We start from the raw sequence: 14,837 nt of genomic DNA on the forward strand, positions 1-14,837 counted from the left end.
AAATCCAATTTTAGACATAAAATGACATTACCATTAAAACACTTAATTTATTGCAGTGAGCTAAATCAGGGTCAACCAGAGTGATTTTTGGTAGTCTTAAACAAATCTACTTTGAAACAAAAGTATACACCTCACACACATGGTTATGGGCTTAAAAAAAGAAGACACCTGTACCATATCAGATATTGAGTTGAAATGTATTACATTTTGGAGTTTGCACTCTAATATTTCATTTTACATACATCACAAAAAACTGCAATATAACAAAACTGTTTGACATAGAAACATCAGATTTCTGTCAGGATTAAACAAATAATCTTTATTAATTATGAAATGATGAAAAATATAAATAACATTCTACCCATGAGGCCAAAGAGGGCGCTTTTGGTCATTGACTACAGGAAAGGGCTACAACATACAAGAAAATCAGAAGAAGGTGTAACATTAATGTGCATAATAACAACCTGGATCAGCCAATGAATACTGTAACAACTTCCCAATTTGTTCATTCCTATCAGAAGCACATTGAGAGACAAGTCTAGTGCATTGCATACTAAGACATTTAGTGAAGGGGGTGGTGGTTATTTAAGTGATAATGCCAGAGAAACCGTTGTTTGGAGGATTTATTGGCACGGGTGTTGTTAGGCTTTGTGGGCATTATCACTTTTATGCAACGGGTTACCAACATATTCAACTAATGATTGACATATTTTCATTAAAAACGTTATTTTGATGAACGTATTCATACTATTTCATCCTTATAGTTCTGACACAGAGGTAGCGTTGCTACCCAAACCTGCTAGTCATTCGTTCTATTGGTTCAGTTGCCAGAGACTCGACCCATTCGTTTAGAACATAGAACATTTGCTCTCTCACTAGGCCACTGTTCAGAATATATAGCTAACACAATCACTTCAAACTGAAGCTGGAATGACAGCAAACTAGCTGCATTTCGTGTTTTTCTACTGACATTTCTTTGTATATATCCATAAAAATGATGCTGATTCATGACTTCAACTGGCTGAGAAAAGCTGCCAGCCTGTCTCTCGTCCCGACTCCGACACGTTCATTATCATAGGACAGCTATAGATCGAATTTCAATATTGAAACAATGTTGGAAATGTCGGAGAGACAGACAGCAAGGTTATTACAAATCCCTGCTGTTGAAAACTAAAGGCTAGTCTGAAGGAAAGGGGAGATCTGATGACCAATTTACTCCTTTAACAAAGATAACCTTTTATCTACCAAGATCAGTTATTGTGTACAAGGCAGCACTTCCCTTCTTTGTTCCAGAAAGTACAAATTCTTCATGATGTACAGTAAGCAAAAGGAGCAGACATACCGTATAAACATAAAACATTATTTTATACAGTCACTTAAATGAATGTATAATTAAAACTCAACAGTGATTTATTGATCGCTGCTATTGAAGATATATATTGTGTGAGTGTGTGTGTGTGTGTGTGTGTGTGTGTGTGTGTGTGTGTGTGTGTGTGTGTGTGTGTGTGTGTGTGTGTGTGTGTGTGTGTGTGTGTGTGTGTGTGTGTGTGTGTGTGTGTGCGTGTGCCATTCTTCCACATCTAGTTCAGTGTATATTTCTTCAAGGGAGCATCTTTTGTCATTCCAATCCCCTGGGTCTGTTGAACGTTGTACAAACTCCCTACAGTCCTGCTCTGTTTCTTTCCAGCTATTAGGCGGTCCATCCCCCCAATACCTGAAGTAGAAACAACACATAGAATCAAACTGTCAACTCTATCAGAGCCTACTACTCCAGTCAGTGATTTCTAATAGACACAGCACTCTTCAAATGTCTTACTTGGTGGTCAGTGGTGTGCCAAACACCCATTTCCAGGTTCCCTCATCAACTGAGTCAGTCAGAGACCAGTCCAAATTATTGGTTTGTTTACTCTATATATAAAGTATAACACTTTAATAAATATGTTATTTTGGCTGTATTTCTGACCCAACTGGTACTTGGGAGACTTGACTAGGAAAATACTCTCTCTCTCTCTCGCTTGCTCTCTCCTTCTGTTGTTTATGATCACAAGGTGTGCTTCTCTCCCTAGACAGTCCTGTCTGCACTTCTCCCAGGTTTAAGCCGCAATAGAGTTCAGGAAGTAACAGCTGGATTCAAACTTCTTCTAGAAAAAACATGACGCAGATATTGCACTTCTAATGAAGTAGTTAGTCATTTGACTTCATTGCTCTTCATTTTCAGCCTTTCTGTTTCTCTTTGTAGCTGGTCTCTGTCTTTAGTCTGGGTTTTATAACTGGTCTGTAGCTGGTCTCTCTCTTTAGTCGGAGTGCTATAATTTGTCTGTAGCTGGTCTTTGGTCAGAGTGTTATGACTGGTCTGTAGCTGGTCTCTCTCTTTAGTCAGGGTCCTATAATTAGTATTGAACTGGTCTCTGTCTTTAGTCTGGGTGCTATAATTGGTCTGTAGCTGGTCTCTGTCTTTAGAATTGGTCTGTAGCTGGTCTCTCTCTTTAGTCGGGGTGCTATAATTTGTCTGTAGCTGGTGTTTCTATGTCAAACAGTTTTGTTATATTTCAATCTTCTGTAATGTAAATAAAGTGTAATATTGAGATGCAAACTACAAACTGAATACATTTCAACTCTATATCTGACATGGTGCAGGTGTCTTATTGTTTTAAGCCCATAACCATGTGTGTGTTTATTTCAAAGTAGATTTGTTTAAGACTACCAAGAATCCCTCTGATTGACCCTGATTCTGCAGTAAAATGTTAAACCAGAGATGTTTCTTATCCCTCTAAACACCAGGTTATATTAACCTCAAGTATCAAATCTTTATTAAAATAAATTAAAGATGAAAATGACTTATAGCAAGGAACAATTCTGAGAGGGATTTCAGGAGAGTGACTTGAGTCTGCTTATGGAGCATTTCCTTTTGATTTCACAATATCTGCGTCTGCATAATAATGCAGAACGAAGAGAGAAAGAACAAGAAAGAGAGAGGGAAGTCAAACAATTAAATAGTAAAGTATGAGTGAGAGAGGAGGAGAAGTGCCATTGACCAGTACAGCGCCAGTACAGTAGAAAATAAATCTTCGTTCGACCATGAACTGCACTTTGGCTTCTAAAGAACTATGACCTCTCTTAAATCCTATGCAGCACCTTTCCTGGGAAATCACACTATCTTGACTTCTAGCTAACCACAAGGCTTCAGACAGATGGATCGTTTCTTACTACTCATCACATTTGATGGGTACGCCCAAATCAACCACAAGTTACTTAAATCTCAACCCACCATCCAATGGTATATTATTACTTCATAATTGTTTTACCAAATAACGTTATGATGATGTTGGCACAAAATGTACTGTATTTTGGACTATAAAACACGTTTGGTGACCAGGATCTTGCATTTGGTGCTCGATCAATACATTTCAGTACAGTAGGTTCATCATATTACTTAAATCCACACAAGTGCAATATATTTGGATTAATCAATTTTCAAATGTCAAGACCATGGTAAGAATTATTTCCATTGCATTTGTTATTTTGTATTCATTGTCTGATTATTTTGTGGGCTAATGTGTCACTGAGGGTCTGAGAAGCTGTCTGTTTCTGTGTGCTTATTTGGCATGCTAGTATATTTGACTTTTTTAGCTTCAGTGTTTTTGGTTAAAGTGTTGATAGACAAACTTTGCCAATAGATACTCTACATGTGAGGCCATCAGATTTTCTGAATGTAGACCTAAAGTACTGCAAAGTACAGACACAGTATCTGAACATATGTGTACAGATACCTGAGGAAATCTTTACAAACACAGGTAGAAGACAATGATTCCAGCACAATGAAGATATTGGATATTGATGACGGCACGTATAGCATGACCAGAACAAGAGATGGCGTTAAATATTCAGGTACCAACACACACACACTAGTGGTGCGGGTCTGCATTTGTTAATAATCCATCTGCAACCACCTGACTATATGTGATAATGTCACGTCCTGACCAGTATAAGGGTTATTTGTTATTGTAGTTTGGTCAGGACGTGGCAGAGGGTATTTGTTTTATGTGGTTCGGGGTGGTGGTTTATTTAGTAGGGCGTTTGATTTATTATTTCCGGGTTTTGGTTTATGTTCTATGTTTTGTACTTCAATGTTCTTTCTGGGTTGGTGTATTTCTATGTGTAGGTTAATGGGGGGTTGGACTCTCAATTGGAGGCAGGTGCTTTCTCGTTGCCTCTGATTGAGAGTCCTATATATGGGTAATTGTTTGGTTTAGTGTTTGTGGGAGATTGTTTCTTGTTTTGCCTGTGTGAGCCTTACAAGACTGTTTTGTGTTTCGTTTTGTTGTTTTTGGTGTTCTCTTGGTTTAAAATAAATGATAAGATGAGCATCCACATTCCTGCTGCGTTTTGGTCCTCCATTCCAGACGACAACCGTGACAGATGAAGTGAAAATCTGGAGGACCGTACCCGACCCTAACCCACTAATATAAAAAATGCATCATAGGCTATAGTCAGAGACAGCAGAAAGATTTTTTGACATGATTTAGAAATGTTTCTGCTTTTAATTTCCAGACATTTTGGTAGGCTAATTGTTAGTCAACTTGTCTATAATTAGATGCATGCAGCTTCTCTTCTGTCATTATACTGTATGTTGCCCTAGAACAGGGCTTCCCAAACTTGGTCCTGTGGCCCCGTTGGGTGCACGTTTTGATTTTTGCCCTAGCACTACACAGCTGATTCAAATAATCAAAGCTTGATGGTGAGTTGGTTATTTCAATCAGCTGTATAGTGCTAGGGCAAACACCAAAAGGTGCACCCAGGGGGGCCCCAGGACTGAGTTTGAGAAATCCTGTTCTAGGAGACTAAATAAACCCTTGCTCACCAGAGTAATGTCATACATCTATAGAATTAATGCTTCAATCTTGTTGAGATTGATCAAGTTCTCTCTGTCAAACGTTTAGGGACCGGGGAGAAAATGCAATAATCAAAAAGAAGTGAAAGATTTTCTGTGCAGAAGTTCCAAATGGCATCAGTTTGACTGGTTGTAAGGAAATAAAAAACTGTGAAAATGACCCAATATGTTTCTAATAAGATTTCAGTTTGGCTTGGATGCATATTTTATGTAGTTGAAATACTATCAGCTTTTAGGATGGCAATAAAGATAGCACCTCTACAGCATTGGAGGCTGCTGAAGGGAGGACGGCTCATAATAATGGCCGGAACAAAGCAAATGGAATGACATCAAACACCTGGAAACTATGTGTTTGATGTATTTGATACCATTCCACTGATTCCGCTCCAGTCATTAGTATACACTGTGTATAGAAAACATTATTTCCATAACATTGATTGACCAGGTGAATCTAGGTGAAAGCTATGATCTCTTATTGATGTCACTTGTTAACCTCTATGGGCTAGGTGGGACGCTAGCGTGCCACCCGTGGTGCACTCCATCAACAGCAGGTGCATTTCAAGAGCGGCAAATTTGAATCCAAATAAATGTCAAAATTCAAATTTTTCAAACATACAACTATTTTACACCCTTTGAAAGATAAACATCTCCTTAATCTAACCACGTTTTACGATTTCAAAAAGATTTTACGGCAAAAGCATTAATTTAGAGTATGTTAGGACAGTACATTTACAAGAGTTGTGTGTAATGTTTTGTCAAGTCAAAGACAGGGTCACCAAAACCATAAAACCAGCTAAAATGATGCACTAACCTTTTACAATCTCCATCAGATGACACTCCTAGGACATTATGTTAGACAATGCATGCATTTTTAGTTCTATCAAGTTCATATTTATATCCAAAAACAGCGTTTTACTATGGCATTGATGTTGAGGAAATCGTTTCCCTCCAATAACCGGCAGTCAAGTCAGCGTCACAAATTAAATAATTAAAATTAGAAAACATTGGTAAAATATTATATTGTCATTTAAAGAATTATAGATTTACATCTCTTGAACGCAATCAACTTGCCAGATTTAAAAATAACCTTACTGGGAAATCACACTTTGCAATAATCTGAGCACTGCGCCCAGAAAAATACGCGTTGCGATACAGACTAGACGTCATGTTGGGGAGATCTAAAATCGAAAATACTATGTAAATAATCCATTACCTTTGATTCTCTTCATCAGATGTCACTTCCAGGTATCACAGGTCCATAACGAATGTAGTTTTGTTCAAAAAAGCTCATCATTTATGTCCAAAAATCTCCGTCTTGTTAGCACATGATCTAAGCCAGCCGGACTTCTCGTCATGAACGAGGGGAAAAAATATATTTACGTTCGTTCAAACATGTCAAACGTTGTATAGCATAAATCATTAGGGCCTTTTTTAACCAGAACATGAATAATATTCAAGGTGGACGAATGCATACTCTTTTATAACGTATTGGAACGAGGGTACCCAACATGAACTCGCGCGCCAGGTGTCTAATGGGACATCATCGTTCCATGGCTCTTGTTCGGTCAGATCTCCCTCCAGAAGACTCAAAACACTTTGTAAAGGCTGGTGACATCTACCAAAATATTCCTCAGCCCCTGTGTTTTTCAATGGGATAGGTTTAAAGTCAATACAACACATCAGGTATCCACTTCCTGTCAGAAAATGTCTCAGGGTTTTGCCTGCCAAATGAGTTCTGTTATACTCACAGACACCATTCAAACAGTTTTAGAAACTTTAGAGTGTTTTCTATCCATATATAATAAGTATATGCATATTCTAGTTACTGGGTAGGATTAGTAACCAGATTAAATCGGGTACATTTTTTTTATCCAGACGTGCAAATGCTGCCCCCTAGCCCTAACAGGTTAAATCCACTTCAATCAGTGTAGATGAAGGGGAGAAAGACAAGTTATGATGTAGGCTACATTTTGACTCTGGAAGAGGAGTGGAGAAATATAATGTATTTCTTTCAGCATCTTGAGAGAATGCAGACGCGCAGTTACACATGGAGTATACCAAACATTAGGAACACCTTCCTTTTGCCATCAGAACAGTCTCAATTCGTTGAGGCATGCACTCTACAAGGTGTCGAAAGCGTTCCACAGGGATGCTTAACTCCAATGCTTCCCACAGTTGTGTCAAGTTGCTTGGATGTCCTTTGGGTGGTGGACCATTCTTGATACACACAGGAAACTGTTGAGTGCGAAAAACCCAACAGGTTGCAGTTCTTGACACAAACCGATGCGCCAAGTACCTACTAGCATACCGCCTTCAAAGGCACTGAAATATTTTGTCTTGCACATTCGCCTTCTGAATGGCACACACACACAATCCATGTCTCAATTGTCTCAAGGCTTAAAATCCTTCTTTAACCTCTCTCCTCCCTTGCTTTCAACGAGAATGACAGATCTGTAACTCGCATTTCAATGCGAATTTGGTTGGGTTGCCCAAAAAGTTACATATTGCAGATTTAACTTTTTCTGCCCGTTCCCAAAAGCATTTGGTGATTGGCATGTAGGCAATTTGGCGTGAGTACAGTTAGGCCATATAGGTTAGGCTTGCACATTAATGCCAGACAGTCTAAAATAATTGGGGAAAAACTAAATGTATAGACATAAATTGCACAAAAAATGTATACATTTATGGATGTTTTTAAGGAATTGTTTTCTCTTTATTCAACCATGAATTCCATGATCTAAAAATAAAATGAACAATGAATGTAATTGCAAAGATTGTATGATAATATCTTGTGATGTAGTACATTTTCAGTGGTGGAAGAGACCATACAAAGTTGCTGCATTGTGTCTGGGGCTGCTGTGTGTTCTCCTACTGGCTGGGATCATAGGCCTGTGTGTACACTGTAAGTTTAGTATGTTTTCACTAAAACATTGATCATCTTCAGTGACATAATTATTGATAAATGTTTTCAGTGTTTCACTGTTCCCCTAGTCACTGGTCAGCATTATTCTCCAGAGAGAGACCAGCTACAGACTAGCTACAACAACATGACTAAAGAGAGAGACCAGCTACAGATCAATTATAGCACCCTGACTAAACAGAGAGACCAGCTACAGACCAGTTATAGCACCCTGATTAAATAGCGAGACCAGCTACAGACCAGTTATAGCACCCTGACTAAAGAGAGAGACCAGCTACAGACCAGCTACAACAACATGACTAAAGAGAGAGACCAGCTACAGATCAATTATAGCATCCTGACTAAAGAGAGAGACCAGCTACAGACCAGTTATAGCACCCTGACTCAAGAGAGAGACCAGCTACAGACCAGTTATAGCACCCTGACTAAAGATAGAGAACAGCTACAGAGGGAGACAATCAGACTGAACATGAAGATCAAAGGTGAGTAAAATGACATTTGACTTCATTAGAAGTCCTTTCTGTGTCATGTTTTTTTCTTGCTACTTCATTCAATGAGAGTGGTATCAATCAATGTTTGTAAATAAAGTAAGGAAAACTTCTAGGGAGACCTTGTTATGAAGGATGGATGAAGTTCGAAACCAGCTGTTACTTCCTCTCAACTGTGAATAAAACCTGGGAGGGGAGCAGAATAGACTGTCTAAGGAAAGAAGCACACCTTGTGATCATAAACAACAGAGAGGAACAGGTAAGAGAGATAAAGACAGAGAGAGAGGTGGGAGATAGAGGATATGTATAAGCAATGTTTTTTTTCTGTGCCGCAATGACAGATATTTATCAATGGGTTAAACGGAACAAATAAACAAATCTGGATTGGTCTGACTGACACATTTGCTGAGGGAACCTGGAAATGGGTGGACGGTACACCACTGACTACCACGTAAGACATTTGAAGAGTGCTGTGTCTATTAGAAATCACTGACTGGAGTAGTAGGCTCTGATAGAGTTGACAGTTTGATTCTATGTGTTGTTTCTACTTCAGGTATTGGGGGGATGGACAGCCTAACAGCTGGAAAGAAACAGAGCAGGACTGTGGGGAGTTTGTACAACGTTCAACAGACCCAGGGGATTGGAATGACGATGGGTGTTCCGTTGAACAATACTGTGTCTGTGAGAAATAGGATTATCATAGATACTCTCTCTGCACTGTCATTAAAGGACCTCTCTATGTCCTATGTTAGTCCTTTTAGTCTTATGTCTGAAGACAGATGTTATTTGGTGGAATGGTACTATATGTGGGAGAATGCCACACTCTGACAAACACACACGCATGTACAGTACCAGTCAAAAGTTTGGACACACCAACTCATTCAAGGCTTTTTCTTTATTTTTCCTATTTTCTAGATTGTAGAGTAATAGTGAAGACATCAAAACGATGAAATAACACATATGGAATCATATAGTAACCAGAAAAGTGCTAAACAAATCAAAATATATTTTATATTTGAGATTCTTCAAAGTAGCCACCTGTCACAGTCTTCTCCTTCATCTGACGATATGTTAAAATCACTGTCAGAAAAGGTGGACCAATACGCAGCGGGTTGCGTGTTCATCATGATAATTTATTAAATAAACATGAACACAGAAAAACAATAAACAAAAAAAGAGAACGACAGACCGACAGTTTTACAGGCTAAGTACATACATACAGCAGTGCAAAATCAACCAAACCAAAATCAACCAAAATAACCAAACCAAACACACACCTCTATATAGGACTCTCAATCAGAGGCAACTAGAAACACCTGCCTCCAATTGAGAGTCCAACACCCAATCCTAAACATAGAAAAACGAAACTAGACAGAACATAGAAATACATACACAACAAACCCTCTGCCACGCCCTGACCAAAACTAATACAATTACTCCCTCTGCTGGTCAGGACGTGACAGTACCCCCCCCTAAAGGTGCAGACCCTGAATGCACCTTAAAAGAAAAACACAGAAAACCCCAAAAACAAACAGAAAAATCCCCCTAAACTACAGGGAGGGAAGGGAGGGTGGCTGCCGTCAACATTTTTACATTTACATTTTAGTCATTTAGCAGACGCTCTTATCCCGAGCGACTTACAAATTGGTGCATTCACCTTATAATATCCAGTGGAACAACCACTTTACAATAGTGCATCTAAATCTTTTAAGGGGGGGGTTAGAAGGATTACTTTATCCTATCCCAGGTATTCCTTGAAGAGGTGGGGTTTCAGGTGTCTCCGGAAGGTGGTGATTGACTCCGCTGTCCTGGCGTCGTGAGGGAGGTTGTTCCACCATTGGGGTGCCAGAGCAGCGAACAGTTTTGACTGGGCTGAGCGGGAACTGTGCTTCCTCAGAGGTAGGGAGGCGAGCAGGCCAGAGGTGGATGAACGGAGTGCCCTTGTTTGGGTGTAGGGCCTGATCAGAGCCTGAAGGTACGGAGGTGCCGTTCCCCTCACAGCTCCGTAGGCAAGCACCATGGTCTTGTAGCGGATGCGAGCTTCGACTGGAAGCCAGTGGAGAGAGCGGAGGAGCGGGGTGACGTGAGAGAACTTGGGAAGGTTGAACACCAGACGGGCTGCGGCGTTCTGGATGAGTTGTAGGGGTGTAATGGCACAGGCAGGGAGCCCAGCCAACAGCGAGTTGCAATAATCCAGACGGGAGATGACAAGTGCCTGGATTAGGACCTGCGCCGCTTCCTGTGTGAGGCAGGGTCGTACTCTGCGAATGTTGTAGAGCATGAACCTACAGGATCGGGTCACCGCCTTGATGTTGGTGGAGAACGACAGGGTGTTGTCCAGGGTCACGCCAAGGCTCTTAGCACTCTGGGAGGAGGACACAAGGGAGTTGTCAACCGTGATGGCGAGATCATGGAACGGGCAGTCCTTCCCCGGGAGGAAGAGCAGCTCCGTCTTGCCGAGGTTCAGCTTGAGGTGGTGATCCGTCATCCACACTGATATGTCTGCCAGACATGCAGAGATGCGATTCGCCACCTGGTTACGACGACACTGTGCTACACCCCCCCTCCCCAACCCACCTATCCTGGAGGTGGCTCTGGTTCCAGCCTCCTGCCCTCCAGGTTGTAGGCAGACTCATTGGGGTCCGGGTCGTAGACAGACTCAAGTTCCCTCCTTTCCATGCTGTAGGCAGACTCATTTACCACACAGTTAGTCAATTTCAGTTCTGAGTCGTAGGTAGACTCCTTCAGGTCCGGGTCGCAGACAGACTCACCCGGTTCTGGGTCATAGGCAGACTCCCTCGATTCCGGGTCGCAGGCAGACCCCTCGCTTCCGGGTCGCAGGCAGACCCCTTCGCTTCCGGGTCGCAGGCAGACCCCTTCGGTTCCGGGTCGCAGGCAGACCACTTCGGTTCCGGGTCGCAGGCAGACCACTTTGGTTCCGGGTCGCAGGCAGACCCCTTCGGTTCCGGGTCGCAGGCAGACCACTTTGGTTCCGGGGGCAGTCAGACCCCTTCGGTTCCGGGTCGCAGGCAGACTCACCCGGTTCCGGGTCACAGGCAGACTCATTCGGTTCCGGGTCACAAGCAGACCCCCTCGGTTCCAGGTTACAGGCAGACCCCCTCGGTTCTGGGTTGCAGGCAGGCTCCCTTGGTTGCGGGTCGCAGGCAGACCACTCTGGTTCCGGGTCGCATGCAGTATCCCTCGATTCCGGACTAGACACTGTTGCCGGATACTCTAGACTGCACACTGTTGCCGGATACTCTGGACTGCACACTGTTGCCGGATACTCTGGACTGCACACGGGTGCCGGATATTTTGGACTGCACACGGGTGCCGGATACTCTGGACTGCACACGGGTGCCGGATACTCTGGACTGCACACGGGTGCCGGATACTCTGGACTGCACACGGGTGCCGGATACTCTGGACTGCACACTGGTGCCGGATGCTCTGGACTGCACACTGGTGCCGGATGCTCTGGACTGCACACTGGTGCTGGATACTCTGGACTGCACACTGGTGCCGGATACTCTGGACTGCACACTGGAAGCCTGATGCGTGGTGCTGGCACTGGAGGTATCAGCCTGGGAACACGCACCTCAGGGCTAGTGCGGGGAGCGAGAACAGGCCGAGTCGGACTGGGTTGACGCACTGGAAGCCTGATGCGTGGTGCTGGTACTGGAGGTATCAGCCTGGGAACATGCACCTCAGGGCTAGTGCGGGGAGCGGGAACAGGCCGAGTCGGACTGGGTTTACGCACTGGAAGCCTGATGCGTGGTGCTGGTACTGGAGGTATCAGCCTGGGAACACGCACCTCAGGGCTAGTGCGGGGAGCGGGAACAGGATGAGTCGGACTGGGCTGACGCACTGGAAGCCTGGTGCGTGGTGCGTGGTACTGGATATGCCAGACTGGAAACACACACCTTAGGGCTAGTGCGTGGAGCGGGAACAGGATATATTGGACCGTGAAGGCGCACTGGCGGTCTCGAGCGCAGCACCGGCTCCACCCTTCCTGGCTGGATGCCCGCTTTCCCCTGACAAATGCGGGGCGCAGGTACCGTGCACACCGGCCTGTGAGTACTAGGCCTCGACGCCGTGCACATCACTCCAACGCACGGGACCTGACTAATAATAGGCTGCCCCCAATAAGCACGGGGATTTGGCTTGCGGCTCAATCCTGGCCCTGCCAAACTACCCGTGTGCCCCCCACAAAAAAAATGATTGGGGCTGCCTCTCCGGCTTAAACGCCAGTCGTGTTCCCCTGTAGCTTTCCCGGTCTTCGCTCCATTTTCTCCCTGGGCCCTCTCCGGCCATAATCTGTTCCCATGTCCATTTCTCTCGTTGGTCCAACTTAAATTCCCTTTGCTCCTCAAAGTCCACCTGTTGCTCCTTCCTCCACTGCTTGGTCCTTTTGTGGTGGGTAGTTCTGTCACAGTCTTCTCCTTCATCTGACGATATGTTAAAATCACTGTCAGAAAAGGTGGACCAATACGCAGCAGGTTGCGTGTTCATCATGATAATTTATTAAATAAACGTGAACACGGGAAAAAAATTAACAAAAAAAGAGAACGACAGACCGACAGTTTTACAGGCTAAGTACATACAGCAGTGCAAAATCAACTACCCACAAAATAACCAAACCAAACACACACCTCTATATAGGACTCTCAATCAGAGGCAACTAGAAACACCTGCCTCCAATTGAGAGTCCAACACCCAATCCTAAACATAGAAAAACGAAACTAGACAGAACATAGAAATACATACACAACACAAATCCTCTGCCACGCCCTGACCAAAACTAATACAATTACTCCCTCTGCTGGTCAGGACGTGACACCACCCTTTGCCTTGATGGCAGCTTTGTACACTCTTGGCATTCTCTCAACCAGCTTCATGAGGAATGCTTTTCTGACAGTCTTGAAGGAGTTCCCACATATGCTGAGCACTTGTTGCCTGCTTTTCCTTCACTCCGCGATCCAACTCATCCCAAACCATCTCAACTGGGTTGAGGTCGGGTGATTGTGGAGGCCAGGTCATCTGATGTAGCACTCCATCACTCTCCTTCGTAAAATATCCCTTACACAGCCTGGAGGTGTGTTGGGTCATTGTCCTGTTGAAAAACAAATGATAGTCCCGCTAAGCGCAAACCAGATGGGATGGTGTATCGCTGCAGAATGCTTAGGAAGCCATGCTGGTTAAGTGTGCCTTGAATTCTAAATAAATCACTGACAGTGTAACCAGCAAAGCACCACCACACCATCACACCTCCTCCCCCATGCTTCACGGTGGAAACCACACATGCACAGATCATCCATTCACCTACTCTGCGTCTCACAAAGACACGAGATTGGAACCAAAAATCTACAATTTGGACTCATCAGACCAAAGGACAGATTTCTGGCTGAAACTTGTTTACGTGCTGCTGTGCGTTTTGTTGCCAACCTTACTTTGCTACCTGACAACTTTACGTTTTGTACTTTTTAATTACCGTTTATATTTTTTGTTTTTCCCTCACTCAACTTTTTTTCATTCAACTTTTTCACTCCGGACGTTTTATCTGGACATGGTTCGTCAGGACTTCCAACAGCTGAAGCTAAGTAGTAACATTAACGTGATGCCTGATGATTCTAATTGCAGTCGCTGTACTCATAATATACAGGACAACGATCGCCTTATGGCGAGGATAGCTGTGCTGCAAGCCCAGCTTCAGACACAATCGTTAGGCAAGGGTAATTTCAGTGTAGGAAAGGATGAAACACCGTCTGTGCCACCAGTAGGTACAGATAGTAACGTTAGTATAAATCCCCTCGCACGGTCCCCGCAGCCGGACAACTTTTTCATGGCTTCTGGAGGGAAATGCTGTAGGAATGCTCAACCGGTGTCGCTCATTCAGCCGACAGAAACTTTCAACCGGTTCTTCCCATTAAGCAGCGAGTCGGAGTCAGAGGCCGAGCCTTCTCTGGTCTCTACTCCTCCCGTTACGGGGTCTGAGACACCGAAGCTTCCCACCGTTAGCTCTGACAAATTGAAAACCCTAGGCATTGGCGACTCCATTACCCGCAGTATTAGACTTAAAACGAATCATTCAGCGATTATACACTGTTTACCAGGGGGCAGGGCTACTGGCATTAAGGCCAATCTGAAGATGGTGCTGGCTAAAGCTAAAACTGGCGAGTGTAGAGAGTATAGAGATATTGTTATCCACGTCGGCACCAACGATGTTAGGATGAAACAGTCAGAGGTCACCAAGCGCAACATAGCTTCAGCGTGTAAATCAGCTAGAAAGATGTGTCGGCATCGAGTAATTGTCTCTGGACCCCTCCCAGTTAGAGGGAGTGATGATAGAATTTGATAGAATTTGTAGATAATTGGCCCTCTTTCTGGGACTCACCCACAAACAGGACCAAGCCTGGCCTGCTGAGGAGTGACAGACTCCATCCTAGCTGGAGGGGTGCTCTCATCTTATCTATGAACATAGACAGGGCTCTAACTCCTCTAGCTCCAGAATGAGATAGCCTGCTGCCTGGCCTGCACC

The 14,837-nt window shown here is 43.6% G+C and overlaps 1 long non-coding RNA gene across 1 annotated transcript; it reads left to right on the forward strand.

The window, feature by feature from the left end:
* Positions 1 to 3,286: 3,286 nt before the first annotated feature.
* On the forward strand, positions 3,287 to 5,051 carry LOC106561443 (uncharacterized). The gene is made up of 3 exons (XR_001318790.2): positions 3,287 to 3,492; positions 3,795 to 3,888; positions 4,361 to 5,051. It is a non-coding gene; the product is annotated as an uncharacterized lncRNA (long non-coding RNA).
* The last annotated feature ends 9,786 nt before the right edge of the window (positions 5,052 to 14,837 follow it).

This window comes from Salmo salar, chromosome ssa10, assembly GCF_905237065.1.
Source record: "Salmo salar chromosome ssa10, Ssal_v3.1, whole genome shotgun sequence".
In the NCBI taxonomy this organism is placed as follows: Eukaryota; Metazoa; Chordata; class Actinopteri; order Salmoniformes; family Salmonidae; genus Salmo; species Salmo salar.